General features: G+C 35.6%; 1 pseudogene across 1 annotated transcript; it reads left to right on the forward strand.

The window, feature by feature from the left end:
• Nucleotides 1–499: 499 nt before the first annotated feature.
• LOC306667684 (mediator of RNA polymerase II transcription subunit 28-like) lies at nt 500–20388 on the forward strand (annotated as a pseudogene). Its single transcript has 4 exons — nt 500–588; nt 1166–1219; nt 17113–17261; nt 19755–20388. The product of its transcript is annotated as a mediator of RNA polymerase II transcription subunit 28-like (transcript).
• The last annotated feature ends 3496 nt before the right edge of the window (nt 20389–23884 follow it).

Consider the following 23884-nt stretch of genomic DNA (forward strand, 5'->3'; position numbering starts at 1 on the left):
TCATTGCTCATTGTTTTGAACTGAGGGAACACGGGGAAGACAGGCAGAGGCTTCCTCTTTCTCTGAGGTCCCTACAATCTGCTTAAATCAGATTCTCCAAAAACTCAATTGTCATGCATCTCTGCCCTGAGGAATCTTATCAACCAGTGACACTGGGAGGTTTAGAGCGCTCCTGACCAGCGTATCATCCATTCTTCTCCAGGTTGCTCTAAAACAACTCTTTTCTTCTTATCTGCCTAAGGAAATAAGGAGTTTTCACCATATGCTCATCCACCAAAACACTACTGACTTTCCATAGCGTGTTTCACAACTACCACCCGAAAACCAGAAGCCCCTATTCCTTCCTTTCTGTAGTTTGGGATGCTACATTAATGTCCATAACCTAAAATGGAGACTTCTGGAGCTCATGCAACACTATGCCCTTTTTGGACTTTCATATTTTATGAGACTCCCAGGCATTTGTAAATACTTAATGAAAATGCCTTTTGTTCCTGTTAATATGTCTCATGTCAATCGAATATGTCGTCCTCCTGGAGAACCCTACAACTCTGTCCTCTCTAACCTCTACTCTGGAAACATGCCTTTTCAGTAAATTGATATTTTCTCTTCCTCTTCCCTCTCCCTACCCTTGTCCCTGCCTCCTCCTGTTTTCTTTTGTCTTATAATTTTCAGTTGTAACTCTTTTATTGGGTTCATCTTTATATCTTTTATTTATTTGCTAAGGTTTTCTGTGTTTTCATTTATTTTAAAATTATACCATGACTTCTTTGAACATTGTTTTTATGATAACTGCTTTTAGTTTTTGTCAGTAATTTAACATTGTTGTCACATTGTTTTTGTCATCTGTAGAACATCTTTACTTATCTATATTGACATAATCCTCTTTCTTTCTACATGTAATAATAATAACTGTACCTTCGTGTATGTTTCTCTACTATATCCTAAATCTTGGTCAAATACTTTTGAGAATGTAGTTTTTTTTTTTTTTGCAAGTTGGTTACCAATTTACTTAGGCTCCAGTTACAAACTCTCACCTGCATTCTATGGCTTCTTCCTCCAATGTGATTTTATTTTTCAAATTCTTAGCAAGCATTATTTTGGTCTGTCTCATGTTCAGGTATGGGCCTTGGATACTGTCTTTTTTTTTTTTTTTTTTTTTTTCCAGACCTCAAATTCAGTATGTTGAATATGATCAGATCAACACAAGAATAGCTTTCAGGTAAGCCCAGGAGTCATAAGCAACTGTCTGTGGTTGTTTTCCTGAATTCTTCCTCCTCCCACATCTTGCCAGTACCAGTCTGCATGCTTCCCCTTGTCAGTTCCCTGTCCAGAAAGTCAGCATTCTGATAATCTTCTGATGCACATCCCTGTGACTGTGCCTGAAACAGAAATAAATGACTGGAGTACCCAGAATGTGGGTTTCCCCACTATCTTGGGACCACAGATATTTGACTTGAGAGGAGGGTTTGGTTCCATCAGAATTCTGTTTTGCCATTATTTGGAGACAATATCCCAAGGTTGGTGGGAAGTAACAGGATTTACTTACTAAGCTGTCTCTAAGCACTAGGATTTCCTTTTCCTTTTCTTCAAAAGAACTAGAGGACTTCTGTGCATATGTCGAATATTTTGGCTTGTGATGGGATTAGTTCAGGGGTAGAGAGGAGAAAAAATTAGGACACTCATGACCATTTAAGAGGTATTTTAAATTCTGATCCTATTTTGTTAATTAGCCTGGTACTATTTACTTTTGAATCTTGAAATATTTGGCTTTTGTATTCCTTCCAGGTTTTATCTTATGTCCTCTGAGAGACACAGTGTGCTTATTCTACTGTACCTTGAATAAAAACTCTAATATTTTCTCTTAATATATTAAGAAATATTAAAGAATGGCTATGGGATAATTGCCATTGCTGTAAAACAGGTTATATTGTTTCACAAATTTTTGTGTTATAATAAATACATAGATTGTATTTTTGGGAAATCAAATTTCCATATACAATGTTAAAAGACTCACTTAAAAACTGCTTGGATGGAAATCTGCTCCTGCTTCTGCTATTACCCTGAGCATCAGAGTAACCACTCACAGAAATAATTTTTTGACCAGGAGGGGAAAACAAATAAGAATAATACTGCCTTGGATTTGCAAATTTTTACTATCATAATATTATTAAAATATATATTTAACTACTTCTTATTTCTTCTTTTCTTTTTCTGTTGATGGCTTCAATGACGAAAGGAAGAAGTTTTTAAATTCAAGACTTAAATTTGTCTAACAGAGCAATATTTTTGAGGAATAACTGCTTGGAGAACAATTTGTTTAATAGGAACTTATTGAATTAACTTTGGCAGTCATATTGAATTTCCACATATGAATAGATACAATTAAACAATGAGTCAGAGGTTGCAAGGAACTATTCATAGGTGTAGATCTACAAGCTCCTTCTTGGTCTCCAGGGCTTTGCTTGGAGGTCTTGTATCTTACTTGGAAAATAGTCTTTTTTAGGGTTTCTCATGAAAAATTATAGGTCTTTCTGATCCATTTGAAATTTGTGGATTTTCCATTGTCTCCTGCCCATGGCACTGGGGAGTTTCTATTTCCTTCCTGACTTTACCAAATGGAACCACAGCTAACGTGAGTGAGAAATAGATGCCTGTTCTCTCATATGCTTAGCTCCTTCCCAGGCACACAGAGAGCAGAACTTGGAGCCAGCAGCTAACCCCTCAACCTGCTTTCAGCAAAACCTCCATATCCACATGTGTCCCAAGTCTTTCCATCTTGAGTGTTGTCATTTTACACACTTTTCTCCTTGGACGACTACTTTTATTATAAACTCTATTCACGGGCCTTCACTAATAGTCACAAATCATTAGCTAACACTCAAATGCTGAGTTTCTTAACTATGTTGTTTTAGTCTTACCTTTCCCCAGTAACTCAAATTCATGTTTATTTATTTAGTACTACGGACTGAAACCAGGGGCTCTCAACCACTGAGCCACAACCCCAGCACTTTTTAATTATTTGTTTATTTTTATATGAGACAGGGCCTCACTAAATTGCTGGCTTTGATCTTGTGATCCTCCTGCCTCAGTCTCCTGAACCATAGTAAATCAAATTCCTGATTTCTCTGGTCACAGTTTCTAGTATATCCTAAAGTTTCTTAAAAGTAGCATAATCCTAAGAGAAATGAACCATTTATTGCTGCTCATAATGAAACAACAAAAAATATCCCATCTTTTGCTTTCTAGTTCTTAAAGAAGCCACTACCCATCAATATCTGCCACAATTTAATTTTCTTTCCTTTTAATTGGAAAAAATACATCTAGAAGGGATAGGAAGTATCATTAAGATAGATAAACATTGTTTTAGCCAGTTTTTTTCTCTGCTATGACTAAAGGACCTGACAAGAACAATTAGAGGAGGAAAAGTCGATTTTGGGGCTCACGATTTCAGAGGTCTCAATCCATAGACAACAGTCTCTCCCTTAGGGCTCAAGGTGAGGCAGAACATCATGGCAGAGGGTGTGGTGGAGACAAGCAGCCTACATGATGATAAAGAAACAGAGAGAGGGAGATTCTGTTCACCAGTTACAAAATATAAACCCCAAAGGCATAACCCCAATGACCTACCCCCTCCAGCCACACCCTACCTGCCTTCAGTCACCACGCTGGTTAATCATATGGGGGATTATTTCACGGATTTGTTAATGCTCTCATAACCCAATCATCTCACCTCTGAATGTTCATGCATTGTTTCACACATAATTTTGGGGGGACACCTAGTATCTAAACCATAGCAGTCATTTATTCAAAAAAATCTTACTGAACTCCTTAAGGATATATTTTTATTCTTTTAATTCCCAAATATGATGATGAACTTAAAGAAGACAACGAAATTACAATTAAGAAGAGTCTGCAAAATCTGTCATAACTTTTCTTAAGCAACAACATCAAATATCTGTGCATAATACTTATTATTATTACTGTTTTAAATTTAAAGGGCATAGGCTTTGGTTAAAAAAAAAAAAAACTCCTATTGCCCATTTCTGTATGGTATACATATAAGACATTTTAAAACACAGCCAGAGATCCCAGTGTGTTAGTGCTTAAAGTCACAAGCAAGCTGAAATAAAATAAAACCATTTTCAGCAGAAACAGATTCTCTGAGGGCATGACTTACATGTCACACATCAATGTAAGCCAGGTCCTAGTGAACTTGCAGTGCAGGGACCCTTCTGCCAGCTCCTTTGGCTTCTGTGTTTTGTTTTGTTTCTAATAAATATTCATGTAAATTTCTTTCTACCTGGATCTACAAGAAATACATAATAGGTAACCTTTCTACACTACTTTCCCATTAAATGTGCTCTTTTAGGCACTTACTTTGAGCACTTACAGAAACTTTTGTGTTGAAAGTAATATGCATATTTCGTATTTTATCAGTGAATAAACTGATGCCCACGGAAAGTTTAAAGCATTATCTGCTTCTTACTAGTGGAGTGGGGAGAGGATCCAACTCATATTTCTCCAATTGTGGTGATCTTCACTGTTCTGTTTTGCTTTTGTTATTGTTTAATTTATTGTAACAACTGGAATTAAAATTAAATCATTGGATACTTGGTCAATAATGATGCTTTGTTTGGGTAAAGAATGTGAATAACTACTATTAAAAGAAAAGAGGAAAAAGTCAAATTTTCTAATGATAATTGAGGAAACTAATTTTTTTTTTTTCAGTTTTGATAGAAAAAAATCTTGGACAGCACTGTAGATGTCAGATAAAGCATCCAAGAACTACCATCACCAAGGGCACTGGTGGAAAAGTGATAGACATTAGGTCTTTAAAATGCAAATTAGATACAAATGAAAGAACACTATATTTAACATATGAAACCGATTCTGAAGTCTCCATAGCAACTGCTAAAACGTTAAGCATAAATTATGTGATTAAAGTTATCAAAGATAGCTTTCTTTCAGTGGAAGCACATTCAAACCAGATGATGAGCCTGGTTCTTTTTCAGAATTTCCTAGCAAGTACACCTCTGGATGATAATTAGGACAGTTTTTATCTCATGGAAAATCTGACTAATAACTTTAGAAATGAAATACTTTGCTTTAATATAAGTGGAATCTAGAACTAATCTCTGTATTAAAAAAGGGAGGCTTGTATTAGTTTGGCAGCTTGTATTAGATTGGTAGTTTATGATGATCCTACATTGGAAAAGGTAGGAACAGAAGCTCCTTATTTTACTACACCATTTATTGATGATCCACATACTTTAATTAATTTTATTCCTTACACTACTTTATATGAGTGTGCGTGTGTGTGTGTGTGTGTGTGTGTCTATCTGCGTTTCTGTGACAGTGTTAAATTCTTTTGCCTTAAGCAATTACATGCTAATGGTTTTGAAGGGAAACAGAATAGACCATCCCAAAAATATTCCACTTTGGCATCAAGATTGTTTTGAACCAGAAGTCAAACGTGCAGAAGACAAGAGAAAAGCTCTCTGACCTCTCCCTGTGTGCCTAAACACAAGGGCATATGTTTTCCCTCCCTGGTAAGACAAATGAAGGTTTAACACAGATGACTTTGGAACAATATCAGCCTGGAAGTGACAACCAAGGAGTCTATATATCATTTTTTACTAACTTGACTGTACCTTGTGTTTTGTGGTTTTGTGTTTACTTGCTTACAACTTGGTGTCCCTAGACGCTAAAGGTTCTTATCACTTGTCTAAAAATGTATTGTGGTTTTTGTTTTTTTTTTTTTGGTTGAAGATGCCATACAAAAGCTGGAATTCTAAGCTACTTCCTGAGGAATCATTTGTTCCCTGATTAACTCTCATGTACATTTAAGTATACATATTAATTAACTTTTTTTCCCCCTTTTCTTGTTGATCTGTTTTTGTTACAGAGATTCCACCTAAGAACTCATGAGAGTAGAGAGAAAATTATGTTTTCTTCGACTACAGTTTGGTTTCAGAGTCAAATAAAGACTATATTGAAAAGAATAAAAATCACTGATTCCTCGTGGATTTCTGGAGCATTGTTTTGTAAAACATTTTAGGCTTGATCTATTAAAGTCTAACTCTGAAACTGCAACACTTAATACATATTTCATGCAATTCTTTTGCCACATATGAACTCACCATAACTCTGAAAGTTTGTGTATATTTTTAAAGTATTCCATTGAGCTTTGAGAGGTCTTGACGGATCAGAGAAGTTGTCTAAAATATTTACCAACGTAAATAAAATTAGATGGAAAAGGTTATTACATTTGGGTCAAAAATCAGCTGTATAAAAATGGGCCAAATTGAACAACAATACTTTGTGTACCTGCACATTCCTTTTGTCAGTAGCATGATAGTTTGTTACAAAAGTAAATCAACAAACACAGAAAATATAGTTTTTGTTTTGTTTTCTTTTGTCTTCTTGGTGCTGGAGATTGAAGCAAGGTGTGTTGTACCTCTGAGCTTCATCCCCAGGCCATTAAAGTGTTGATTTACAAGACATGGTCTCACAAATTTTCCTAGGCTCTCCTCCAACTTGCAATCCTCCTGAGTCAGCCTGCCTCGTATCTGGGATTACAGGTATGTGCTACCGTGCCAGGTAACCCGGCAAGAAAAAAATTAATATAAGTGAAGAATGAAATGTTTATGTGGTGCTTTGTTTAAAAAAATGAAAGAAGAAATCACATAAAAGCTCAGATATATCTAGCAGATAAAGAACTTCCTTCCTTTCTCTACTGTTTTTACTGTTTTTAAATTGTCTTTTCACAGCATTTTTGGAAGAATTCAACATTATTGAGAACAATCAATTACCTATTGATGTATGTTTATCTCTTTTACTTTTCAAGTTGCATAAATTATCATATTAATAGTTCCACTTTCTTTTACTAAATTAGTTCGATTGCCCTTCCTTAGATACCTCTTCAGGGATGATTTTTTCACTCAGGGTTTGTCTTCTCATTGCAATCCTTCCTTCTCGATTCAAACACTGTTCTTTCTCCTCAATACTTTCAATCTTTTCCTTTTTTTTGGTACCTTTACCCTTTCTTTCTCTCTCATTTTTGGACAGTGCCTTGAGTTTGTCTTATACATTTCTCAATCACTTTTTAAAGTATCGGTTTTGCTTTTACTTTTTTGTCTGCTATTGATCTGAGCTGCCTTTCGTTCTTTCAATCTACATTCATTCAAGTTATCATTTTGCAGTATGCCCCTTCCTTGCTCATAGTTCCCTAGTCTTCCTTCATCATTGCCACTATTTCTTTATATTTTATTTTTCTATATTTTGATATTCAGAGCACGTAACAAGAAGGAATTGGTATCTTTTTCTTAATCTACATTAAGTCTTTATATATTCTGATTACTGAAATTTTGCATAGCTTGTAGTTCCAGTATGCTATTATAAATCTCCTTTCATTAATGTAGATTTTACTTGAAAATTTTTCACTGTCCTGTGACATATTATTCATCTCTTTCATTGCTAATACCACTTACAATTTTTATCTTTTCAGTGAGAGTTTGAAAATATTTTACTTGTACTTATGTGACTTTTAACCTGAAAGTTGTAACAGTTTCAAAAACTTTTTTCTCCTTTTTTGATGTTCAATGATCAAAATTGAATACCATAAAAATAAAATTGAGTACTGATAATTAGGTTCTCCATATTACCCAGATATTCTTCTTAGTCTTTTATGAGAATACAAATTCATAATGGTCCTATAATATGGGTCTAGTCATTACCCAAATTGTTGAGATGAGACAACAACTGTAGTAGTGAGAGATTGGACAATGTATGCACAAAATATGCAGAAGAAAGTTTGAGCCCAGGACCTTTGGATCTAGCTCACTCATAAAGACTCTGCCAAACCCTTTCTTCCATTTTAGGTATCTATCTGTCATGAATTTTCAAACCTTAGCTTTGAATGTATCCTGGTGTTCTGGCCACCTGCTCCATGATCCCTAAATAATAGTAGATTCAGAGTCTGTGATTAAGTCCCACTGGTTACTGGCTAGAGATATGCTGAATAACCCTGTAAAATTAGGGTGACAGGGAATTTGATTTCTCTATCACAGTCCTCCATAGAACTGTTTGCTTTTTTAAGTTATCATATTAATATTTGCATGTTCTTTCAGTACTCTAGTTGAATTGCCCTTCCTTCAAGTATGGTTTCTATCTGCTTTTTGTCTTCTCATTGCAATCTTTCCCTCTTAGGCTGAACACTTTTCTTTCTCCTCAATACTCATTTCATGCCCAATGTTTCAGATGTCCTCAAAATTTGTATACGTGAGCATGACAATACAACTCCATTTGATTCATTCTGTTGTTCTAAAACATTCAGACAACAGATGTGACAATGGTATCCATCGCAGCACCCCCATTCACCCCTACCATTTTGTTAACTCCCCCACACAAAACACCAACAACCTATACCATAGCTCTTGACATGTTGGCTCAGGGAATGTGAAAGAGAGGAAGAACCGAAGCATTTTCTTGTATATATCACATTTCAGAAAATATTGCTACTGAGACAATGTGCTAGAGACTTGTTTGGAAGCAGAAGCACTGTTAAAGATTAAAAAAAAAAAAAAAAACTCAAAAATCCACATTAGAGGTACACATGGAGGGAATCATCATTTTAAATTATGAATTTCTGTCAAGAACATTTGAAGAAAAATTTGCAAATGAGAAATACAGAGAACATAAATTAAGGTCTAAAATGTGACCATTAGCAATATGTTGATGCTAGATACTTGTTAGGAGAGTTGATGGAGAGACTGCTATATTTTGGGAAATGTTTCTCTCCTATTTTTTTTTAAGAGTTTGCAAATAATTAGCATTAATGTTTCTTTAAATTTGTAGTAGAATTAAGCAATGAAGACACCTGGACCTGGCCTAATTTTATTTTCCTTTTGTGAATAATTCTTTACTATTTATTAAACATCTATTCCAAATTTGTATTTTTTCTTGAGTCAAATTCTGTAGTTCGCGCTTTTTGGTAAATTTTCTATTTTATCTCTCTTATCTATTGTGTTGACATGCAATTATTCATAATACTCCTTTATTAAATTAACTAAATTAAATTTAAATTTAAATTTCAAATTTGTGCCATTTGCTATAAGTCCTTTTTATCTGGTTAAACAGAGTTTGCTTTTTGATTGGATTCGATTAGTGTTATTTTTATTTATTTAATGTTACATCTAGTTGGATTTGCGTCTGCTGTTGTACTTTTGTTTTTTATAAGTCTCATTTTATCTTCATTCCTCTATTTTCATTTACTGAATGCTTTTGCATTAAGTATATGTTACTAGGGTATTCTTTTATTTAGTTATTTTTTACCAAATGGATCATTTTCTGGCTTTTTTAGTGGTTACTCTAATATTTAACATATTCATCATAAGTTTTCAGAATCTACTTCACACTTATGATATCTAAATTCTAACATAATACTGACAAGCAATTCCCAAACAGCTCTATCTACCTTTTCCCTTTCTCTGGTATTATTTTAATATATAATTACAACTATATAGATGTTATAAACCCAAACATATATGTTCACAATTAATACTTCATATAATTATGTGTTTCTAAAGAAGCTGAGAACAGAAAAGAAAGCAGGTACATATTCATAGCTCTTGTTATATTAACCTTATTAATTAACATTTTGGTTTCTCTTTATTTGTCCTCCTGGATTTAGATTACCAGTTGGTCTCATTTAACCCATTAAATGTTCTCAGTTTTGTGCTTTTATTGGCAAATAATATTTCTAATATTATAATTAAAAATAAATTTTTTGTGCATATTGTTTTACACATCATTTAAAAAATTAGGTAAGATAAGAAAGGGGAATAAATACATATTTTCATAACTTTTTATAATTATATCATAATTATTATCTTTTCATTTTTTCATGTGATTTCAAATTACCATTAGGAGTCACTGGTTTCATTCTGAGAACTTCTCTAGTATTTCTTGTGCTTTCTCATAAGAAAAATTTCAGTTGTTACTTGCCTGGGAACATCTTTATTTTATCCTTATATCTGAAAGGTAGATTTGCTGGATCTCAGATTCTGTGTTGGTATTTTGGGGGGGTGTTTTTTTTCTTTTAAATGAACTCTTTTGTTGTTGTTTTCTAGATTTTTCTCATGCTCACCATTTTCATTCTGATGTATCTGTGTAACCTTTTTGAAGTTACCTACTTGGAATTTGTTGAGCTTTTTCCATGTTTAGATTCATGTTTCTTAACAGATTTTTTTTTTTTTTTTGGTCGTTATTTGTTTTCCTACTCCTTTCTGTTTCCTTTTTCTCATGGCATGCTCTTATGTTCTTATGCAAATACTAGGAAACTTAATTCCATGGCATCCCAGTTTTCTCTGAAGTTCTATTTGTTCTTCCTCATTCTTTTTGCTTTTTGTTTTTCAGAGTGTAGTTCTATCAAAATATCTTGAAATGTACTAATTCCCTATTTTCTTCAATTCAATTAACTTTTGCATCTCTCTAGTGAATTTTTCACTTGAGTTATGGTTTTCAGTAAAAAATTTCCTGTTTTTTTTTCTTTTTTTAATAATTTTGTTTCTATTGATATTCCTTTCTTGATGATATATGATCATCATAATTTTCTTTATTCTGTTGAGATTAGTTTCATTATTTTTTGCACATATTTGTATTGGATCTTTTAAAGTATTTTTTTTTTTTTTTGTTAACTCACATGTCTCCCTGTTTAATTTCACAAGCAGTTTCTGTTGTCCCGTGTTGTGATCTATGAAGATCAGACTTTTTTGTTTCTTTTCATATTTCACAAATTTTCTATAGAAACTAGATATTTTTAATAATTGTTGTTGCAACTCTGAATACCTCTCCTCTTTAGAGCTTGTTATTTTTATTTGCTTGTTTTTTTTTTTGTTTGTTTGTTTTTTTGTTTTTTTTTAGTGATTGGAAGGATTATTCTAGTGATTATAATGTAGAGATTATTCTGCCCTTTTGTCCCCTCAGGATGAATCCTGGAATGTATTTCCTCCATTGTTGCACTCTTGGGTATGGGTATAGTCACAAGGCTTGACAGCAGTTTTAAGAGGAGTTCTTTGAATATATCTTGACATATTATCCTTTTAAGCTTCATTAGCTGCAAGGCCGATTGTTCTGTTGTCTCCAATATGTATAATTAGAAAGCAGTATCTCAAAAGAGTTAGTTATGTTTTATTTTACTGGTGTGAACATGGAAAATATTTTCTTTGTACCTTTATTCCTTTGTACATGCTTTATGTTTTGCCTGAATGAATCATTTAGTGAAAACACGTGAGATAAATAAAAAAAAAAATCAAGGCTGTACTGTTGGCTCTAATGCATATGGATTATCACACTATGGATACTCCTTCTGGTTGGTTTCCTTTACTTACAGAAACGATGTCTGTAGTGTACTGCTTTTATGTGAGGCTCAAAATTTGATGTTCTAGATGTAATCATTTGCCTAGGGCAAAATATGTTGTCTCCACTTTATGTTGCAGTAAAGTATTTTGATAATTCCAGCTTACATGATTGAAGCACCCTATTATAACCACCTGATTCACCTTTGAAACTTCTCCAAATTAATTTTACATTTATAACTCATTTGAGTAGCTAATTTGGATTTCAAAACAAATTTATGTTAAATAGAAGTTTGCCATTAGGCCCTCTGAACATCCAAGTGTTTCCATATCAAAGCTATAAATAATATTAATAAATTGCTCCACATACCCAGCAATGACATTAAAATATGGAAATTTTCTTAAGATTGTATAAATTTTAAAAATTTAATTACGTTCAGTTACCATGTGTGGAATTATTAAATCCAATAGAGCTCTGTGTACGTGTTAGGTTAGGTAAAAGAGGTACAGCATTTTAAAAAGTGTGTGATATCACATATTTGCCAAAAATATCTCAATTAAAACCATTTATGAACACAAGGCACAGTGAAATGGTAAATAGGGTAAGAACTGAAAAATGCACCTTATGTTAGTGATCTCATGTTAACTGAGGTCTGTTTCGGGAGTAGCTGTTGTTGTTGTTGTTTGTTTTTGTTTTTGGTTTGGATTTTTATTTCTATTGAGGTTGAGGCCTATCTCAACCTTTGTTACTTTTCATGTTTTCCTACTCATACTATTTCACTTCCTCCAATTCAGACTACATCTTGGAAGACAGAAAAAATTAGTTTGAATATGGAATCCACTTTTCAGTTAGAATTGCATAACCGGCACAGGATCTGGCCCTGCCTCTTCTCCAATCTTATCTCCTACCACTCTGCCTGTGGGTACTCTTTCCTGCTTCTTGTCTTTGGGTTGTGCTGTTCCTTCTACCCAAACACTCTTCCCTCAGTAAGCTGAGTTCTCAAAGACACCATTTCATTGCTTCTGTGACCATCACAGCTATTACAGGTTCTTCACTTTATCCATGGTAACTCTCTAACTCAACACAACATTTTATTCCAAAGAGTAATTTCCATTAAACTTATTTATTTGTTGAACTACACACTACCCTTCTTTGCTCTGCATGGTGTCTACATCAGCATCTGTTCCTGTCATTTGATGTCCACAATAACAAGAACATTGCCAGATGTATATTTGATGCTAAATAAGATTTTCTTGTATGAACAAGTGAACTTATTTCGATTCCCACACCATTTTTATTATTCTGATGTGCTTTATTCCTTTTCGGTGAGTTCACCGATATTTTTGTGAAAACTTATTCAACTTTTCAAGTTTTCAGAATAAATGAAGTAAATTTTATTCCACCCTGGGCCTTATAGTGCCGAGAAGGGGATTTAAAAAGTCAGGAGGGTTGAATGTACATTATGTGAATCCTTTTATGATGTTTGATAATATTTAAGTGTTAAACAGCATATGTTGTAGATGTACAACCTTCTCCCTTGGTCTTTTCAAAACAAACAATCTCACCGCTGCAATATCTAGTTTACTGTGCTATTCCTGGATGATGCTTTTTGGCTCATAGTCTTCGGTGTGTACCAACATCACAGATGGAACCTTAATCAAAAGACTCTGCCTGGGCTGAGGATATAGCTCAGTCAGTAGCGTGCTTGCCTTGCAAGCACAAGGACCTGGGTTCAATCCGCAGCACCGCAAAAAAAAAAAAAAAAAAAAAAAAAAAGACTGCCTGCTACAGTCCTCCACTCTACCAACTGAGCTATGGACGAATTATCTCACTGATAAGTGGATGATGACACATAATGGGGGTTGGGAAGGGGGGGGCGACAAAAATGGAGGAAGGAGGGACTGTATAGAGGGACAAGAGGGGTGGGAGGAGTGGGAGGGGTGGGGGGAAGGAAAAAAATAACAGAATGAATAAAAAACTATTTCCCTATGTAAATGTATGATTACACACCTCTACTTCATGTACAGAGAAACAAGATGTATCCTATTTGTTTACAATAAAAATAAATTAAAAAAAAAAAAAAAAAAGAAAGAAAAGAGAAAAGAATCTGCCTGGCTACTAAGCCTTGAAAAAACAGAGGAAACTGAATGCACAGCACTATGTGAAAGAAGCCAATCTGAATAAACTATACACAGTATGTTTCCAGCTATGTGATGCTTCAAAGGCAAAAATATAAGTCAGAAGGTCAGTGGGGTTAGTGAGGAGGTAGAAATCCTTAGGCAGAGCATAGAGAGATTTGAGAGCAATGTGTGGTCCTGGAATGTGGGTTTGTGTCATCATACGTTTGTCCAGAGAATGTACAAGAGTTAAACCTAATGCAAACCATGGACTTTGGGTGATAATGGCATGTTTTTAGGTTTACTGACCTTAATCAATGTGCAGGATGTTGTGAATAGGAGTGACTATGCAAGCTTGGGGACAAGGGATATAGGAGAATTTCTCTATCTTGCTCTCAACTTTGTGTGACCCCTAAAATTCTCTTAAAAAACAGTTTTAAAAATTAAAGATGTATAGGAAAAAAAAAAAAAAAGGCAAAAGATGGAGGAAGAGCAAGAGGAGGAGGAGGAGGACAAGGAAAAGGATTCAGGACTTACCCTGGGCTCCTCTCCTTTGCTCCATTCAGCTGTTTGGGTGGAATCAGGGCCTCTGTAGGTTGACTGTGGTTCCATGAACACAGGAAGTTGAGAAACCCCCTTGTATATGATCATAGTTTCTTCACCAGGGGAATGCTATAGATTCCCTGCTCAGCTAGACATAGTCAGAGATGCTACTAACTGAATTCATATTCATTGAGGGTTTGGGCTAGGTTATTTTCAGTGGTATTTCCAACCCTAAGGTCTTAAAAACAGATGAACAACATTCTGAAAAGATATATCTGAAAACCCAATTGATATAATTTCAGTGATAGTGTTGTTAGGCACTATTGATCCCGAAGGTGACATTAGAAGGGTTTTTCATTCAAAACCCCAAATTTTATTTTTGAAGAAAAGTGCACAGAAGATTTAAATTTAAATATGTTCCTTAAGTCTCTACAGGCATCAAGCTACCTTGCTCAAGAATCTCTTGCTGATCCTTTCACTAATAATTTTAAAATTCTATGTCTGATTCCTGTTTCTTAGAAATATTATGCTTATATACCAGTTATGCGAAGCAGCATAGTGAAATAAAACCATGCATCTAGCTAATGCATTAAATTTCAAAATATTTAACTTTACTATTGGTAGAAAGTTTATGTTATTTGAGATTAGAAAAATCATAACACTCTCTATGAGATTTGTTACTAGTGAAGTATCCCATCGCTCTTTTCTGAGCTTAATCCTTGCCTCCAGATCTTCCTCATAGGTAAAATGTATGGCTGGTGTTTGATCTGGGGCTGGGGCTGCAGGCACTGGTTGTATTTATTTTCTGACTGTGCCTTGGAAACCTATAGATCGTTCTCAGCTGCTTGTCTTACTGCTCTTCTGTCAGTTTAAAGCACCAATCTATATACATGTATTCTGCTTTTTCACATTCTGATAACTAAACATTTTTGTAGGTTGCCTAGTGAACAGAAAAAGCAAGTTATAATTTGTTTTTCCTGAAATAAGTGTGATCTTTATTCCCTGAGCAGGGTTGAGCCTGTTAACAACCTTTCTCTTCATTCCTTGAAGAGGAATATCCTCAATATTAATTTTAATTTCTGCTTTTGAGAATGAGGGAGGAAATACAGTTTTGTTTTGTTTCTGTTTTAGTACTGGGGATCGAATCCAGGGGCACTTTACTGCTGAACTACATCCCCAGTCCTTTTTAATTTTTGTAGACTGGGTGTCATTAAATTGCTGATACTCCCCCAATGTTGGTGAGGCTGGTCTTGAACTTGTAGTTCTCCTGTCTAAGCTTTTCAGATTGCTGGGAATACCGGCATGCACCACCATCCCTAAAGAAATTTTTAAAAATCTGAATGATCTTTTTAAATCATAAAACATTAGACAAAAATATTGTTTTGGAGACAATAAATTAAATGGATTTAAAAACAAAAACATGTCCTTTCAATTTTTCCCACATGGCAAACATTGTAAACTTTCTCCCAAACTTCAGATTCTAGTGGTTCTCCCATCTGGGCTTCTGTGCAAGAAACAAAGGAAAGAAAATTTGGGAAATGAGAAGGTAAAGAAGGTAGGAGTAATCTGAGAAAAATTGGTGGATCCCAACTGTGATGGGTAATTTTACGTGTCAGTATCAAGGGTGTTTGGGATGGTGTTTACATTTAAATTAGTGAATACTGAGTAAAGCAGATTGCCCTTCATAATGTACTGAGTTGGCTTAATTTAATCAGTTGAAAGTGTGAATAAAATAAGAAGACTGATCTTTCTGAGGAAGAGGTAATTCTCCAGAAAACTACCTTTAGATTCTAGATCTGCACCAGTTGCTGTTCTTTGTTCTGCATCAATTCAAATTAGAAACTTTTTGGTATTTATAATTAGGTAAGCAATTTCCCTACAATCTCTCTCTCTCTCTCTTTCTCTCCTCTCTTCTTCTTCCTCCCCCATCTCTCCCTTTTTCTGAAAGGTTCTAGGGTTTCTGAACTTAAATTTATAATCCAACTTGATTTAAGGATACCAATGACTCTATTCCAGTAGAAGAAAGTCCATATTGTGATCGGACAATAGAGAAACACAAACTAGCCAATCAAACAGTTATAAAAAGCAATAACATTAGTGGTTATTTGCAAGAGATTGGTTGCTCCAATGTCACTGGACAATATGAAGAAAGAAAAGCATGAGCTCAGGAACTTGAATTCCCAGCTCACCCACCTGTAGGGAGACTCTAATGAAGTTGGGGAAACTGAGCCCCTGGGTTCAGACGAGTTCTTGCCATTAGAAATAGCCTCTCCACTTTCATCAGAAAAATCTCTCCACCTTCTTATGAAGATATTAACCCTGGATTACCTGAAAAAACCATAATGGTCTTCTCTGAGGCCATTAATGATTCTTTTCATGACACACCAACAACTCCTTTTTCCTTCTAGACTTCTAACCAAAGTCAGGTACCAGCAGTACCCAAAGGAAAGGTACAAAGTATAACTTATGAAAAGGTGCCCTACATTCCAAAAGAATTACTTACCATCATCAATTTATATAGACAGAAATTTGGAAAATATATATGGAAATGCATTTGGAGAGAATCCAGAAGACATGCCTCTCACCAGGACTGTGAAAAATAAATTTGTGAGCTACAATGTTTGAAGAGCTCTGTGTGACTGCTCTTCTCTGTAGGCCAGACATTATAGTGGAAACTGCAGCCTCTGAATTTGGAAAGATAAATGCAATTGGAGTAATTGAAATCTGGGGTGATAGGGAACAAGTGGTGGCACTCAATTCCCAAAGGCAAAGTGGCTGTAGTTATGGTAATGGACAGCAGTTGAAACAGCAATCTGAATGACACATACCTATGTCATTGCCTAGTTGATTCTGTTGCTCCTAGAAATGAAATAAAAGGTGAATATTGAATTTTTTAAGATTTGTGTAAACAGAAAAGTTCAAGGTCAAGTAAACAAGTCTAACCTGAATCATAAAAACAAGAAGTTGCAAACTCTGAACAATATTCCAGACTCCAGCCAGGTTACAGATCCAGAACCCTGGCATTCCCGTGAAGAAAAATTCTAATAAACTGTGAATGTTTCTATTGTAAACTTTCCCCTAATCTTTCCCAAAGGGACCTAAATGAGGAGCGGGTACAAGGAAATAATCAGAACTTTGGGGAACTACTAGATGTGAACTCTAAACTGACACTATTTCCAGGAGGTGCAGAATGTCGCTGTGGCCCATCAGTCAGTGTAGGGGCTTGTGGAGGTCAAGCGACAAGTGGAATTTTAGCTCAGGTGTGTCTCACAGTTTATCCAGTGGGTTATTTCCCAATAAGTGGTTATTTCCTCAGTTCCATGTTTCATAATTCGAATATATATACTCAGCAACATGCAAAATCCTCACATTGGTTCTATGACTGTGGAATGAGGACTATTAAGGTGGAAAAGGCGACATGACAGGCACTATAATTGCCTCTATGTGGAAAAGTAGTAAATCAAAAGCAATAATTCATCCCTGAAGCCATTGTAAGGATGAGTGCTACCATCAATGACTTGAAAGACATAGGGGTGGTGATTCTCTCCATATCTAAATTCACCTCTTCTCTTTTGCCCATGCAGAAGACAGATGGAACTTGGAGAATGACAGTAAGTTACTATAAGATTTTCTGAGTGGTGACTCTACTTGCAGCTGCTGTATCCAGATATAGTTCCCTTTTTTGAACAAATGAATATCTTTCCTGGCATCTTGCATGTAGCTATTTGCATGCAGCTATTGATCTGGCAAATAATTCTTCATGGTGATTTGTAAGATCTATCAGAAGCAGTTTGCTTTCATCTTGGCATGACCAGTAATATATCTTCATTGCTCTACCTATGTCATAATTTAGTTTGAAGGGATCTGGATTGCCTTTGCCTTCCACAAGATACCACACTTAACATTACATGGTCCATTACATTGATGGTATGATGCTGACTGGACTTAGTAAGAGAGAAAGCAGCAACTACTCTAGTTCTATTCACATTTGTGAGTCAGAGGATGGAAAATAAATTTGACTAAAATTCAGGACCTTTATATCTCAATGATATTTCTAAGAATCTAATGGTTTGGGGCATGTTGAGATATTCTTGGTAAGGTAAAGGATAATTAGTTCCATCTGACCCCTCCTACAACAAATGAAAACACACAATGACCAGCTAAGATGCTACAGAGTGTGTACTGAAAGAAAGTAGTTATAAATACCATCACTGACCATATAGAAAGAAATAAAAACCGTAAATTGTCATAATTTTATTTTTATTTTGCTATGAAGAAGATTATCTGAGTATATGTCTATCTACCATCATTATGCTCATTTTTTTCATTTTTGGTTTCTTCATCCCCTGTCATGTAATATATAGTGCATTTACTTTACAGGATTTTGTATTGTTAACTTTACATCATAGTATTAAAGTTGCAGGATATCAAGAAGGAAACAAAATATTAACCAATAATTTTTCATGTTTTGTTGGTTTGTCTGCAGATGGTTGTATCATATTAGGACAAGCATGAACTTTGTTATTATCCTTATTTGCACATTAAATATGGTTTAAGATGATGTACATCAAATTGGACATGGTGGTGCATGGCTGAAAGACCAGCGACTCAGAATGCTGAAGCAGGAGGATCGAAAGTTCAAAGTCAGCCTCAGCAACTTAGCAAGGCTCTAAACAATGTAGTAAGACCCTGCCTCAAAATTAAAAACAAAAAGGGCTGGGAATGTGGCTCAGTGGTTAAAAGCACCTGGATTCAATCCCCTATACAAAAAACAAAAACAATGCATACAATGCCACATTGACAGGCCATTAGACTCATGTAGTTTTATATATTTATGAATGTAATTAACATTTGAATCGGTGAACTTCGGCTTACAGCAGATTGTCCTCTACAGGAGGCCTTCTTCCATCAGTGGAAGACTGAACAGAGCAAAAAAACCAGCTTCCTTTACTCTCCAGCAGAGTGCTTTCAGACTTTGTTCCTACCATGGGCTGCCCAGGTGTCAGCCTTCATCTTTAAACTGCATCAACCTGCAGATCTTGGACACATCAGTCAGTTATTATTGATAATAACTATCTATATACGTATAAACATATCCTTTGGGCTCTGTTTCTCTGTGGAACTCTATGGCACCACCCCACAACCTTTCAATAACATCTGAATATCTCCCACTGAGGGATATTAGAAGAACTCAGATAATTATAATATGTAGATGAATTTGAAACTTCTAATTTTAACCCTGTAATGCACATGTTATAGTTTCAGAGAATAATGCCTCTATTTTCAAACCAAAAGAATTGAAAAATTTCTTAAGTATTTAACTCTTTTGTTAAACTCCTATGGTGACCATAAGACAGAAAACACAGATGGGTTAAATAAAAATAAAGAAAGATTTCTGGAGCACTACTGCCATAAATAGCAAGTGTTTGAAATCTATAGTTGCAAACTCATGTGTGTGTGTATGTGTGTGTGTGTGTTTGCAAGATTATGATGAAAGCCAATTAAACATTAACCAGGAATGAGATTGGGACTTCATGCTTTAAATGTATCAAATTTGAAATATGTCAAAACATTCTCTGGTTTAATTAAATTTTATCCAGTAACCATTTTGCTGTAAGAAGCTTATGTGTAATGTTGATAAAGGGAAATTTATTTTTTTATCAATAGTTGGTTAAAGGAAGAATACTAACTAATAAATGCAGTCCTAAACATTGTACTCTTGCTGAATCATTAAAGCATTGGATTCAATAGCAAAGAATACAGGCAGTGGGCCGCTGCCCACCATCACAATCTTGGTGGCTCTGTTGGGCGGTATGTCCTCCAGGCACCTTCAGGGCCGCCACCACCCGCCCTGGGACTCCCTGGCCAGGCTTCTCTTGTCCAGGCAGTGCCTGGTGCACCAAGAACTTCTAGCAATACCTAGGTGGAGGAGTTGGAGTCGTCATTTGAGGCTAGCTTTGCTTCTCTCGTGAGTCAGGATTATGTCAACTGCACCAAACAGGAAGAAATTTGAACTGGTGTTGAACAGTGTATCCAGAAATTTCTAGATATTGCAAGACAGACAGAATGCTTTTTTCTACAGAAAAGACAGCAGTTGTCAGTCCAGAAACCATAACAAGTTACCAAAGAGGATGTCTCTGAACGAAGGAATGAATTGCAGCAGAAAGATGCGCTGGTGCAGAAGCATTTGACAAAGCTGAGGCATTGGCAGCAGGTGCTGGAGGACATCAATGTGCAGCAGGAAAAGTCAGCAGAAGTCCCTCAGGGCTCCTTGGCCTACCTGGAGCAGGCTTTGCCAGGGAATGAGTTGGTGTTCATTTTGTTTCCACCTAAAACTTTTCCCGATTTTTATGAGCTGTTAATTTCTTGATTAGTTTATAAAATGCCTAAGACTTGGTGAACCGAGTGAGGTTTTGTTTTGTTTGTAGAAAAAAGTTTAGACTTAGTTTGATGACACAGATTCTTTCTTGATTTTTTTTGTTTGTTTTTAAAATTTTATATGACTTTCATATAGTTTTTTTTTTTTTTTTTCCATTTGTTAGTTTGTTGTTATCTGAGGGGGAAAATTATAATACTCCAGAATCAGGGGAGAAGGAGTTTGGTTTACAATTACTACCCATTCATGGTAGTAGAGAAAAATATGTAAATATACTATCTCAAGACTGCACTACCTCAAGAGGAGGAATCTAATGCAATGTTTGTAATGCTTCTATAGTAGCGCAGATATTTTGTAAATGGGTAGGAAAAAGGGTTAAAATATGCTGTCAGTGTATTAATATCACAGTAGCTCAAGGTGATGCAGCCTTTTGTTGAGGTAAGTTTATGTGTTGTGTGGTGTTGACTGTTTCGAGGGGAGCTGTAGGAGGAGCATGATACGCTAGATGCCTTGCAGTTACGAACCAGCAGACCAAGTCTCTAGCATGACAGCTGGGACACGCGGGTGAAGTACAAGGGGTTAAAGCTTGGTCTGATTCTTTTTCTTTTGAATTTTGTTTTGTTTCCTTGTGTTTTTGTTTTACTTTTTGGAGAAAAGGCAGTTTACATGAAGGAAGATTCTTGTTTCTGAATTTGATTCCAAGGGACTAGGGCCCTAGGGTGGAGCGTGATCTGCAGAGTGATCCTCGGCTACTGCACCTCCACAGAAAGCATGTGGCTCCTCTGTGGGGAAGGTATTTTGCCCTCTTGTTGGAGGAGGTTTTCCCTTCTCTGTTTTATGCTTCTCTTGGATTTCATCCCTTTATTGGCATAAGATTTGCTATTTTGCTGCCGCCATTATTCTGCCTTCCCCACACCACTTTACAACCCAGATTGTTAGCCCAGGAACCTCCTAGCCAGTAATTGGTCCAGACTGGTAGCCCCGAACCTCGCCAACCATTGGTCCGTTGTTAGCCCGCGAAATTCCACTACTTAAGAATAGCTCCCTGGCCATTTTCCCATTTTCTCTCTCTCCTCCTGGCTTTAACTCTCTCTCTTCTCACTCTTGCGCACAAGATCTCTCTCTCTCTCTCTCTCTCTCTCTCTCTCTCTCTCTCTCTCTCTCTCTCTCTCTCTCTCTCTCTCTCTCACCCTGCAGGGAGACACTCTACCTGTCCACATAGTAAGGTCCCTTGCGTTAGTCTGGAGTGGTTTCTGGGTGCTTTCACCTTCAACCAGTACAAACACTCCACTGTCTTCTGAGTACTCGGTAGTTCTGTGTCTGTGGCTATGTCCTGGTTTGTTTTATCCTCTCCAACCATGCAGATCCTTCCCCACATGTGTCTATATCCACTCATGTTCCTGGTCTGGCCTGGATGCCACCTAGTCCACAAAGCCTCCACTCCATTCCAAGCACAGGACTTATTTCTTCCACCATCTTGTGAGTTAGTGTATGGTAATTGTTTCTGTGCCCCTTGCTGCATTGTATGCTCATGGGAAATAGGCATTACTCCCCTTGAATATACACATGCATTTTATATGATACTTTGTACTCACTTTGTGTGTGTGTGTATATATATACGTATATGTGTATATATATATATAAGTATATATATATATATATATAAATAATATATTACTCATTTTGTTTGTGTTCTGTGAAGATGATATTTGTCTTGTGCACCTATGACCTGTGATGACCAGCCTGAGGTCAACATATTCCCTTGGTTGGAATGTATAAGTCAAAACTTAAAAGTTATTTTTTACTCATATGGGTTTAACCTGGTCATCTTATGCTATTTAGAATCTCTGATTGGCAACTTTAGGTTTCTTGATTAAAAACCTAAATAGACTAAGTTTGAAGCAGTCTTTCAATGATAAAGGTGTATTTGGTGAAGATAGGAAACTGTTTTACTTGGTGCTTAGTGAAAATGTTTTGAATTAATGTATATACGTTATTGTCATTTCTTTATATTAATTCAGAAGTTATCTGACAAATAAATAACAATTTTCAATAAAAAAATAGCAAAGAATACATTTATACCTAAGTTATCTTCCACGTGACTGTGCTAATCTTGAAACATGCCTAAACTTGAGTCATTGTCTTGACAATTTTGTGCTAATTTTAGATGAAGAGAAAAAAAAAAAAAACCTATGAAATAAGGACATATTCTTCTAGTTCATGCCCAACTCAAAGAAGAATTGAGTAGCAAAGAATAGTAACATTTTCTTATTTTTAACTAAAAGTTTTGAAGTTCTTACTGGGGTATGTTAGAGATCAAGTCAATTAATCCATTGTTTTTTGTATGTATTCTGGGGGAAATTTAAAGAGTAATAACTTTTTAATTCTATGTTGAAAATAATAGAGTCCTTTAAACAATATAAATATTTTAAAGTCAGGACAAAATCTCTGTCAATCTTACAGTGTTCTACTGCAGTGGGAAGTTTCAGGTACTGGTGGCACCCTAGACATTACCTGCTTTACACTTTATCATAGCCACTTCAGGAAATTAGTGAAAGGCCCTGAAGGCAAAGTGAATATGTGATTCCCAAAATAGTACATTTTTCACCAAAGGTTGATGCTAGGAGCAAACTTCTTGAGAAAACCAGCAAACAGTGGACATGAAAAGTAAATATGGTTCTAGAAACCAAAGTGTGGCTGTCTTCTATGTATTTATATTTTGTAACAGAACACCAGGTGCATGATGTATTAGCCATGCAAGTTGAATCCAGCATGGAGCCTAATAGAACAAAAGCAATTTGCCTTATCTGACTAATTAGGGCATAAATAATTATAATGATCAGTCTTGTAGAAAATAAAAAAGACTCATTAAAGGGAGGGTGTGAACAGGAGTGCAATGTTAATTTGGTTAACATGCCTAAACCCATATTGATTTTTAAATTGCCATTCTTGAATGTCCAAAGCTCAAGGATCTAGAAAAAAATGGCCCAATCCTCAGTGCTTACATGCTGCAATTAACCAGCTCAATTCTTTTTAGTGAAGTAGTGTTTTGGGTATATAGTTGGACATCAGAGGTTAGAGTTAATAAGCAATGAGATATTTATGATCCCTGTAGGCAAAGTTCTTTGAGGAAACATGGAGACTTGGAGTTAAAATGAAGCAGAGTACACCAGTTAAAGTTCAAGGAAAGTTGGAATATATTAGAATGGAATACCAAAGCCCTCCCAGAGAGACTCATCTTGGTTAGGTGACTAGGATTCCACCTGTGATAAAAGAGTCTTGATCTTCAACTTTCTAAGTTGGTTTGAATGTCAATCATTCCTATCAGGGTGACAGAGCCATTGTAGCTTGGCAGGATGATTTTCATGCTTTCTTGGAGCTCCACTGATAAGAAGCAAGCAATTGCTGATTATGTGCCTAGTGAGGGGCAGACAAGGAAAGAAGAAGAAAACTGAGGGTGCTCTAAAAAATAATTTTTCAACCTCTTATT

The sequence above is a fragment of the Sciurus vulgaris genome, assembly GCF_902686455.1.
Source record: "Sciurus vulgaris genome assembly, chromosome: 8".
Taxonomy (NCBI): domain Eukaryota; kingdom Metazoa; phylum Chordata; class Mammalia; order Rodentia; family Sciuridae; genus Sciurus; species Sciurus vulgaris.